Consider the following 12,183-nt stretch of genomic DNA (forward strand, 5'->3'; position numbering starts at 1 on the left):
AATTAATTTTTCGTTTCGTTTATATATTTAGCGATAATCTTCCGGATACAACCTTAAAAATCATTTTATACTGAGAATCAGTGGCGGATTTAGAAAAGTATTTTGGGAGGGGTTTTTCTTACTAATGCTTAGTTTTTCTAAACATGCGTAATTTTTATTTGACGGGGGCTTAAAGTTTATGAGTAAAGGCATAACTAATAGATATCGTTTGTTTTAGACATTTCGTAATTTTGGAGAACAGGCTTCAGTCCGAACGACCGCCCCATTAACCTTCGCAAAACCGTCACTGCTGGTAATTAGTAATAATAACGATTTAAAAGCAGTAAGAAAGGAAGTCGGCCAACTCACAGTACACGCACTATTTCTACTTCACAGATGGAATGAAGAAGAGCTTTGTCAGAATGGTCGAATGCAAGATTAAATCCCGGACTTCCCGATAGAAGCGCAAAAGCTCCACTCAGTCATGTTTGCTGTGCAGTTGTATTTATCTAAACTTAAATATAGTCTTTTTTATGGTAGTGGTGGAGGGAGGAGGAGAGTTCCGTAATGATATGAAGGGTGTGAGCCAAGAACATGCTAACCAACAAATTTTCAATGGTTGAGTTATGCAGCACCAGATAGACAGCAACGCATACCGCTTCGTTTAATCCATGTATAATCTTATGTGAAAAATCAGCTTGCGGACTCTCAAAATGGATTGTACAGCAGAAAATTTCTAATTTCTTAAAATAGTAAAATTGTGGGTTACCATGTTCTTACCTCACACCCTTCATATATTGAATCCCTCTTGTTAAAAATACAGAAAACTTGAGGACTGAGTAAACCGTGATGGTGCTTATATAAAACTAGAATTTCAAGAATATACAAAGCCAAAAGCTCTAGATGTGCAGCCTTTAAGTGTATCATATAAATCTAAGTATTTTTCTTATGTTTTATTTTAAATTTATTTTGTTCCAAAAAGAGGGTATATAATATTTTGAAGTAAAAATATTACATAGAATTTTGCTACTTATTTGAGTAATTTTTAAAAAGAAGTATTTACTTTTCGGGTTGTCTGGTTTACACCAGCTGTTTTTCTTCTTTTTTTTAAATAAACAACTGGTTTAAACAAAAAAAATAAATAAATAAAAAATAAAAATAACGAAAAGTGCGAATCGTGTGAACTTCATGGTGACGTTTCCACACATCAAACCATCTGCATTAGTTTTATTTCCTTTTGACCTTTTAATCAAAGTGTCCCATGTTCAATACTCGGTCGAACCATAACCCTTCTTTCATGCGTAAACAAAGTAGCGGAAATGAAAATGAAATGAAATGAAATCTTTAAGTTTTACGTCCCACGGTTATGCCGGTTAGGCTAAAGGAGACGGTGATTATGAGAGATGAGTGAAATGGTGGAATGAAGAAAGTGGGAGGAAACGGGTGAACCCCGAGAAAACCCACGAGCACGGTGTTTGTCCACCACAAAGACAAAGTAGCTTTAAGCGAAAGTCTTCTCCTTGATAACCTCGGTATTACGTAAGGATATTAAGCCAGAACATACAAAACGAAACTAAATTGTATATTTCTGCATGCCTGAACGCCTGTTGTTTTATAAAGAAGCCAAGGTTGCTTAAATATATTGATATAAATTGGCAAAATTTATCGATTGCCTACGTAGCTTCCAAGATTAGCTTGGATTGTACTTTCAATGATATGCACGTACTAAATTTGTAATTTAATACCTCAGTTTTAGCGTACTGATTATGATACGTTGACTTTTAAATTTTACATGCAAAGTAATAAAAGGATTTTTCCATTATTATTTTACATTTAGAGTAAAGACGGGATTTTCCCGATAGCTAGGGCGGGAGTTTCTCAACTTAAGAAATTTACTGACCGGACTTCTTTAAGCTTATGTGACCTCTTCCAGCATAACCCCGTTGTTGCATAATAACACCAAGGCGAAACAAACTTATTTCTGTCAATATGTAATATAAATACAAAAAGCAAAATATCTAAATCCAATAAACCTGGTTTAAACCAAAAAAAAAAAAAAAAAACTAGTTCAAACTCCCCCCAAATAACGGGTTTTTTGGTATTTTCAAAACAACCATGGTTCTTACCAATCCTGCTTAAGGTAAACCATACAGTAATTGGCCGGGTGACAGTTATTGGCCATTTCACGAACTAAATCCTGTATTAAGCACACCTGTTTTTTTTTCTGCATCACCATTATAGCAAAGGAGAGAACAATCCTTTAGTTGTGTGTTGGGTTTGTGTTAGTGAACTGAGTTGGTCACGTGAGGATATATGGCGGCTTGCATGTAGACGTCTTGTTTTCGACAGGTAACTCTTATAGATTTTTTAAGGAAATCTTTCTAGTTTCTTAAGATCCTAGCTTATGCATTGAGCCTAATAATGTTTTGGCATTTTTGAGATTGTAAACATATAACTTGACAAAATTATTTAAAAATAGCTGACATTTTGATTGCCATAACGTCAACAACGGGGTGGCTAATTACTTGACCATTAAATTGTCTTCTTTGACAGTAATTAGCCACTCTGGTCAATAACTACATTTTCTATGTATTGAATTCTAACTTGCTTTTTCTATCGAAAAATAGTCATTATATTTAAACTTTTCATCTGTAAAAATTTTACGTTCCTACGATGTTCGGTTACAGTTAATAGCCGGGGTTGCTAATAACTATCTTCTGCATGGCTAATAACTATCACCCTCCTTTTTTTGAATAACATATTGCATTTGAGCCAACTAACCGATAGTTTTATTTTATTTTGCAGATTACACAATGCCCAAACGACCATCATATTCACCACAAGCATTAAGTAATGCAATTAAAGATGTTATGGATGGAAACAGTTTGATCAGAATAGCAGCAAAGAAATTTATGACGTGCCACGTGCAACATTACAATTTAAATTGAAAAACCCTGGCAACAAAGAATCGTTTGGCCCATCGCCGGTGCTTACTTCTGAAGAAGAAGCTATATTAGTGAAGTAAGTAGGCCTATATTAACTGTTCTTGTTGATATGCAGCGTCTTTAGAATGTTTGTGTAACGATCGTGCAATATTTTACAAAAATTGCTGGGCGTATCTAATTATTTTAAAACGTTTGACTAATTAAATAATTGAAATTAAGTCATTTATTTTATGTCCGACCGTTAAATCTTTTCGGGTAAGAGAGATAAACAAGAAGATTATTGAAAGATAATAAAGATTTTGAAAACGCCCTAACATGCTGGTACTCGAATTTGGGACTGAAAAGATAGTTACTCCCATGACCAAATTTTAATATTTCATTCAAGTAGGACCTACAAGGGAAAATGTTAGTAGGATACTACATAACATTTTAGCACCAAAGATAACCAATTCGAAAACGCAAAAAGCCTAACCTAACTTCATATAACGTAAAACACAAGAACCTAAATTCATCTAACGTTATTTGTTCCACTTACAATAACGAATATAGACTGCCCTTACTAAATTCAAATATAGGCTTATATAATTTATCAGCCATGATGCTGAATTGAAATTTGCGAATAGTTCTGTAACGTCTATCTTTGCTATCTATCTTTCATAGGTGGATACAGGAGCTGGCTCGGAAAGGCTTTCCGAGGAAGAAAGAAGATATTCAAGACAGTGTCCAGCTTTATTTGGAAAAGAAGCCAAGACCTAATCCCTTCACAAACAATCATCCTGGCAGTGGATGGATCAAGGTAAGGACACTTGTATTGAGTTAAACAGTAACATTCATGGTTATTTATTCAGATGGGCTAAGTTACTTAAATCTAATGACTAAAAGAAATGAGCTAATGTGCAAATAAAATTGAAAATATTATATCAATCAGTTTTTATGAGCTCAGTATTTCTCTGTAATATATATATTTGCTACTGCAGCGAATATATGGCAGAAAGTGCAGAATCCATTTTCTTAGAACAGTCAGAAAAAAATGTGCCAGTGCTCATTCGTACTCGCTATATTTCATTCAACCAGATGACTCACTTGCATAATGGTTAAGGTGTCTTATTTATCAGTGTGGGTTCACGTGTTGAAACTCCGTCTTATCTTCTTCCTGAAATAGCGCTTTAATATATTAAAACTTTAATTCCATTATTTTTCTCATAGCATGTGAGAACCCTTTACAATAAGCAGAAGACTAACACAGCAAGTGACTTCCTGTTAGGTCAATTTAGCGTAGATCACTCTGCTGTACTATTGTTACAATCAGTGGCGTATTTAGGGGGAGGGCTTTCGGGCTTAAGCCCCCCCCCGAAATCTTACTTACTATAGTAAAGTATATGAAATATCTTGCAGAATTTTCACATTTTCAGGCAAAGTCCCCCCCGAAAGTTAGCAAAGCCCTCCCCGAAACAAAATCGTAAATACGCCACTGGTTACAATGAACCTATTTATGATGAGAAAAAATACATTAGTAACATATTGACAACTGTACTTGACAACATACTGAAAGTATATTAATGTTACACATATTGTGCTGCTTACAGAAAAGTTTTGAAGGAATAATACACTTTCGGGAGGCTTGCTTTCGGGACTAGGTCATCTTAAAATATGCCACACGATCACTGTAATCGTAGAAAATGTATAAATGTTTAGTAGTGAGAGTATTAAGAGTTTTATTATTAAGAATACTTTTCTCATGATCTGTAAATTTCGTTGCAGAGTTTCCTAAAACGCCACACAGAAATAACAGAACGAACGAGCGAGGGAGTCACACTAGCAAGTTCATGTGTAAGTGAAGAGAATATAAAAAAATGATTCAAAGACATTTCCGAATATATCCATGAGAAAAATTTAGAAGATGTTCTGAAAGATCCCTCAAGAGTTTTAAATGGCGATGAAACAGGTTTCCAAATATGTCCAAAAACAGGTAAAGTCGTTGCTGAGAAAGGTGCTAAAAATGTATACAATGTACAACAAGGCTCGCCAAAAGAACAAATCACTGTTCTTCACACGTTTGCTGCTGATGGATCTTCCTGTCCTCCTCTAGTTGTTTATCCTTACAAAAGAATTCCTGAAAAGATTACTACATCAGTTCCATCTACTTGGGGTGTAGCACGAAGTGACAACGGGTGGATGACAGCACAAGTGTTCTATGAATATGTAGGCAATGTTCTTCATCCATTTCTCGTTCAACAAAAAGTAACATTTCCAGTAATTCTTTTCCTGGATGGGCACAAGGCTCACCTAACTTATCAACTGAGCGTATTATGCAACCAACTACATATAGAGGTCATAGCACTGTATCCGAACGCCACCCGGCCCATCAAGGTAGCGTGGCGTAAGTCACTACGGAAGTGGAAACTAATCATCCCCATGAAGCACTCACCAAAGTGTCATTTGCATCTGTCTTACAAGATGTTATCGATTTTTCGCTAAAACCAGAGAACTTAAAGAATGGCTTTAGAGCGTGTGGCCTTTACCCCTTCGATCCAGACGCTATAGACTACTCCAAATGTCTTGGTAAATCGACCGAAAAAAATGCCCCCGCAACCACAAAGCTGGAAAGATGAAGATAAGCCCACGTTATCTTATTCATCGTTCTCAAATATCGTTGGAGGAGACAGAATGAATGAATTTGAAAGAATGGACAAAGATGGTTACCAAGGTGATTATGGATCCGACTTGTTTGCCTTGTTTCGTTTGTGGCTTTATTTCAACAAAACAGATCAAAACATGGAAGCACATCATCCTTCCACATGGGTACAGAAAGAATCATAAAGTGATTCGAATGAAACAAGCCCAAGGCAGGATGAAACTTGCAATCGTAATAGTCCACACGACTTGGATGAAGATATTATGATAACAGTAAGTGGTGAACAAAGGCAGTCTCCTGCCCCATCGGGTTCTGTTAATAGGCCTACATCAACTTCTGGTTTAGGTAGTTTCCTTCCATGGACAGAAACTCCCAAAAGAAAAGGCAAAAGAAACACTGAACGGTTTCCTTACGCTATAACATCAAAACAATATCAGGAAATACTTAAAAATAAGCGGTTGTCTAAAAAGAATAAACAAGAAGATAATGATGAGAAGAAAAGAAAACGCAACGAAGCGAAGGAAAGTAAAACTGATGAATTACCACAGAAAAAGGTTAAGAAAGGTTTGTTTCAAAGTAGTGGCAAGAGTAAAGTTGAAGAAAATTGCTTTACATGCAAACGTAGTGTACACGATAAAGAAGTGATTAAGTGTGATCAGTGTTGAAATTTGTACCACGTAACATGCATTCCGAAAGCTCACACAATTCACATTCCGGATCCAAGTGATGGCGACGGGTTTCTTTGTCAAAATTGTTTCCATCCAGACGACACAAGTAGTTCCTATGAATTGACTGATGAAGATTCTACCGATGTGGAAGATCTTGTAAATATTGTTTCAAATTCAAACAAGAATAATTGGATGTAGGATAGGCCAACAAGGCGGCTGTCGTTTCTAAATATCAGTGAACTATATGATTTTATTATATTTCTACACATTCTAGTTACACATAAAGGCAAATAAAAAAGTTCTAGTTACGAATATTATTTTTACTTCAGAACATCGTACTAACAATTGTATTTATAGTTATACTTCATAGTAGTCTTATAGTAAACGTTGTATTTTATGAATATAAAAGTAGTAATTAATTTTAGGTCGCAATTAGCACGTGGCCAATAACTATCTTGATAGTGGCCAATTACTTTAAAGAGTGGCCAATAACTGTAACTTTTCGTAAATGTTCATTTAATTTTAGTTTTTGTACACCATTTATGCAGCTTCCTAGTGCATTTATAGCCTATTGCATTTAGAATTAAACACAGTTTCCAGAAAGGTATATTATTTTCTTTTATGCCAAATAGTCAAATTTTGACATACTTTCAAAATAAAAAAATGCTTAAGTGGCCAATAACTATATGGTTTACCCTACTTTTGTATATAGGAGGTTAAAACAATCTTATTATATACATTGGTTAATCCTTTCGAATTCATAATGTAAATATGTTGAGAAGTAAAATTGTTTGAAATATCTTTACGAAATTCATGGTTTATTTTCGAGATTTTATATTATTATCGGTATCAACCACTAATTAAATGACTTTTTGTGTTATGGAGAAGCGAAACAATATCTGGTTTATCAATTTAAAGCAGAATTTTCAAAAAAGCCCAAAATTTCCCAAGCAAAAAAGCGAAGCAGAAAAAACCGAGTTTTTTTCAAAAAAGCCGTTTTTTTTTCAAGCCCTTGCATCTCTACATCTAATACAGCAATGAAAAAAAGAAGTTCTGTGCAGCGAACCCCAGGGCATGGATTCGATGTATTTTGTTACACAGAATTCAAATTTCGAATCCCCAGGAAGATCGATCATGTCAGTTTTTTGTTATAGGCGAAAAACTTGAGCGATTTTAAATAGGGAGAATATATCTAATACAGCAATGAAAAAAAGAAGTTCTGTGTAGCGAACCCCAGGGTATGGATTCGATGTATTTTGTTACACAGAATTCAAATTTCGAATCCCCAGGAAGATCGATCATGTCAGTTTTTTGCTATGGGCCAAAAGCTTGAGCGATTTTGGATAGGGAGGATACATCTAATACAGCAATGAAAAAATAAGTTCTGTGCAACGGACCCCAGGGTATGGATTCGATGTATTTTGTTACACAGAATTCAAATTTCGAATCCCCAGGAAGATCGATCATGTCAGTTTTTTGTTATAGGCGAAAAACTTGAGCGATTTTGGATAAGGAAGATATACGTAATACAGTAATGAAAAAAAAGAAAAAGAAAAAAGAAAAAAAAGAAAGAAAAAAGGAAGTTCGGTTCAACGGTCCCCAGGGTACCTAGTTTCGATATATTTTAGTTCAAAAATCCAAATTTCGAAACTCTAGGACGATTGACAGTGTAAATTTTGTTTTATGGGCGAAACACGCATGTCGCCAACTAACTGAACATATTGGCTTCATCCAGTAGCGTACGCAGGAATTTATTTTTTGGGGGGGGTCCAAATTCAATATAACGATATTTTATATTAAAATTCCTAAAATTGCCCCCAAAATTAGGCTAAATTTACACAAAAGTCGAAATTTCGGGGGGGGGGGGGTCAGGACCCACCTCCTGTGTACGTCCCTGGCTTCATCAGACACTGATCAATTGACTTTATTCAGTGATTTGTTTTTCTAGTTGAAGTTATTTAGATAGCAAAGCTAATATGAACCAGTTATATATTTTCAGGATACTTAATTGATTAAACAAACAGTGTTTCGTTAATTATTACGGCTTCTGTTTTATGGCGATCAACATTAAAAGCGGAATTGCTTGATTTCTGGAACTTTTTGAATAAGAGTTTAAGAAAGAAAATGCTGTTATTCTTATGATGTTAATTCGATTCCAAGGAATATGCTCTCTTCCTTGTTCTATGTAGATCATTATTCAAATCAGAAATTGCTGTCTTGGGGTCGTGGTGCTCAATGGTAGAGCGTTCACCTCTTTTACATGGGGTCTTTCGTTCGATCCCAGCTCGCACCAAGTGAGCTTTGTGGTGTACAAACATCATGTATGTAAGTGTCTTCTCGGGGTTCCCCGTTTCCTCCCACTTTCTTCACTCCACTATTACATTCATTTCCCATCATCGCTGTCTCCTTTAGCCTAGCCGACATAACCGTAGGACGTAAAACTGAACGATTTTATTTCATTTTCACTTCAGAAGTTTCTGTGGAAATGTGCCACTTTCGGTTCTAGTCGAGTTAAGAACGGAAGTGAAATGTATTCTTGGGACGCTTAATCGATTGCAGGAAACCAATTCTATACGCTGTACTGATCAATGTGAAAACGGAAATGGTTGAACTTCTGATTTATGTATCGACACAATCAACGAACTCGAATTCTAAGTTTTGCCCTCTAAATACGGACCAAATTTCGTGGTGCTCCTGAGAAAATAGCTCTTGAGAATTTTTTTTTTGTTGTTCCTATGATGGACGGACGGAAGCATGGCTGTTGAAAAGAATTTTATAGGAATTTTAATAAACCAATAAAAATTAAACGCTGTTAATATATATATATATATATATATATATATATATATATATATATATATATATATATATATATATATATATATATATATATATATATATGTGTGTGTGTGTGTGTGTGTGTGTATATATATATATATATATATATACAGGGTGAGTCAAAAGTCCTTGGACACCTGCATAAGTTTGAAAATCAACGGGAAAAGAAAAAGGTGATGATGGGAACAGAGGTTTGATGAGGAGCCGCAACTTTTCGAGTGTATGTCATTCATGGACGCTATCTTGAAATCCGCCATTTTGGATTCAAGTCATTTTTTTAAAAATGGGAATGGGGATGTATGACACATGAAAAAACACTAGCTTCAGCTCTGGAATTTAGTGATGTAATTTGTTTTTTTTTTTTTTATCTTGTACAGTTTAGAAGTTATTAATGTTGAAAGGTGGGAAATTACCTTGATACTGAATGCTACAACACATATTCTACGTGTTGTCCATCCCGTGCAACGCACAACTGTAGTCGCCGCAACCACTCTGACTTCACACGGTGGAGAATGTCTCCTGAAATTTGGTCACAGGCTTGTTGGATGCGTTCCTCCAGGTGTCTCAAATCACGAATTGTCTCAGCATATACTATCTGCTTAAGATAAAAATCAAAATCAAAATCAAGATAAAAATCAAGGGACGTTAAGTCAGGGGATCTGGGCGGCCACTCCATGGGACACTTCCCTGGCAGTTGTCCATCCAACCATTCACGGACACCAAGTCCATAGTGTGGAGGGGCTCCACCGTGCTGAAAATAAGATGGGGAAAATGCCGTCAGCGTTGAATGTGGCAGGGAACACAAGGTCCTGCAGCAGCATCAGATACTGTGGTGCAGTTAAGGTGTTTTAAATGAAAAATGGCCCAATGATGCGGGTGTCCCATATGCCACACCACACCATCACCTTCGCTGGACTATGTTCTCGACTCGGGTCAACCTAGTTCGGATTTGCGTCACACCAGTTACAACGGTACGTTGTATATTTTTATATTTTTGGGCAATATGATTTTCTAAATATGTACTAGGCGGGCTGATTTTTACTATCTGAAGAAGAGAAAGAAATGTTTAAATAATAGGATTGTCAATGTATAAAGATTTTCAAATGTTTAAATAATGCGATTTTGGATAGCAGTTGTCAATAGCAACCAGATATACAGATATAAATAAAATGGAATCAAAAACGACGGAATGAAGTGTGTGTTATTTTGATGGCTCGAATTAATTTATAAAAGAACCAGTGTTTATCGTCTTATAAATGGTGCCGGAACCCGGGACTGAAAAACATCGTTTTTGAAGCATAGCAAAAAACGATCAAGATTGAGCCAGACATTAATTATATTTGTCTAAGAAGTGGCCGAATTATATAGCGGAACAAAATGAATAACACAGATAGTAAAACAATAGACAACCAAACAGTAAATTTATCCAACAATATGTTGGAAATTTTAAAGGAAATGTCCCGACACCAAGCTGAACAGTTCGCTAAAGTGAATCAGCAATTAGAAAAGTTAGGTCAAAAGGCGAATCAGGAAGTCCAACATGTTGATGAGCACCTAGAGCAATTGCAACAGCGTAATGATGGGTTACAATAGCAGCTACAACAGATGGATCAGGTGATAGGCAAGATAGTGCAGAGACTCCCTGAATCTTTAGGCATTATAGAAACCACGGAAAAAGTAAACTGTGAATCTACATTAGTAGAATTTGCAGTCTTCACGGAAGCACACTGCTGTATTGATTGGAACAAATTATCGTGACTTTTCCTTTCAGCCGAATACTTTTGACTGCTCTACTGATACTGTGTATAATGAAGATTCGGGTATGTATCAGGGTGTGGAAAGTTATGATCATCCTCATCTTGAGAACGCTATTATCTGTGTGCGTTACCCATAGTTCAACATGATATTAATCCTATGGTTCATGTAGCAGGAGATAAGTTGATTCCAGTATTTGTGAAATTCAGGAAGAAAGCGCGCGTTCCTACCAATGTTTGTAGTGATTGTTCAACCGAATTGGAGATGTTGAATTGTGTATTCAACGAAAGGACTAGAAAGATGTTGGTGAACGGTCTGATGGTGTATTCGCAGAACGTAATGTAGTGCGTGGGTTTCCATCATCCAAATGTGATATTGCAAAGTTTTGAAGATCTAGTATTGGAGCGATACAGTGCTAACTCGAATCAAACTAACTTTAAGAAACAAATTCGAAGTATTTATGTGCAATAGAAGTGTGATCCCAATGTGCAGGAAGATGTTAAATTCATGTGTACCGATGATGCAACCGAACCTAACCACAGAAGAAACAGACCCTGTGGTAGAACAAAGTTCCGTGCGTATTGTGGAAAGAAGAGGTACAGATATGTTAAAAGACACAACACTTTGACGCCAGTAAAACGAAGAAGAACTAAACCTAATTTTACCGGTAACCAAACCTAATCCTAGTGGTAATGATTGTGTATCTGAACCTAATTTTATTGGTTACTGGACGCAACCTAATTGCAGCAGAAATAATATGATTTATCAGAAACGCTGGGCAGATGGCAGGAACTATGGTAAGAACAATAAGAAACGTAGAACTATGGATGTAAATAACACGCAAGGCTGTATTTCGGTTTGCGACTTTCGATGCAACCCAAACGAATGCATTGGTCATGTAACTTAACCTAATATAGGGACGTCTATAAGGACATATCAAATTGATTCTTAATTTGACCAAATGCCTTAATGTTATGTGTTTTCCTTGATATTTGTATTATCAATCTCATTATTCGTGTTCCATGTTATTGAAGTATATTTAAAAGCATCTTCGTAATGCGAGGATATGTATTGAAGTTAATAAGTTTTGTTTTCTATAAGGAATTTGTTGGTCATGTAACTTAGACTGGGATTCCGATATTTGTGTTCCATACTATTTATGTGTTTTTCTTATGATTGCCAACATATAATATTAATCTCATTATTCATGTTATGATGTTAATAAGAAGACGTTAATTATTATGTTATATTCGATCATTCTTTGCTAGATGAACAACTATATGAATATCACATACATCTTTCTCAAAACCTTCTTCATGATGCCTAAGTAGATAATTATAGAATTGTAACCAGCATTTAATGG

General features: G+C 35.7%; 1 protein-coding gene across 1 annotated transcript in view; it reads left to right on the forward strand.

Annotated features, from left to right (window-relative positions):
• The window catches only part of LOC145691947 (cholesterol 7-desaturase nvd-like), a 115,779-nt gene that overhangs the window by 45,050 nt on the left and 58,546 nt on the right, over window positions 1–12,183 (forward strand). The window lies entirely within an intron of this gene.

This window comes from Thermobia domestica, chromosome 8 (genome assembly GCF_964235325.1).
Source record: "Thermobia domestica chromosome 8, izTheDome1.hap1.1, whole genome shotgun sequence".
NCBI lineage: Eukaryota > Metazoa > Arthropoda > Insecta > Zygentoma > Lepismatidae > Thermobia > Thermobia domestica.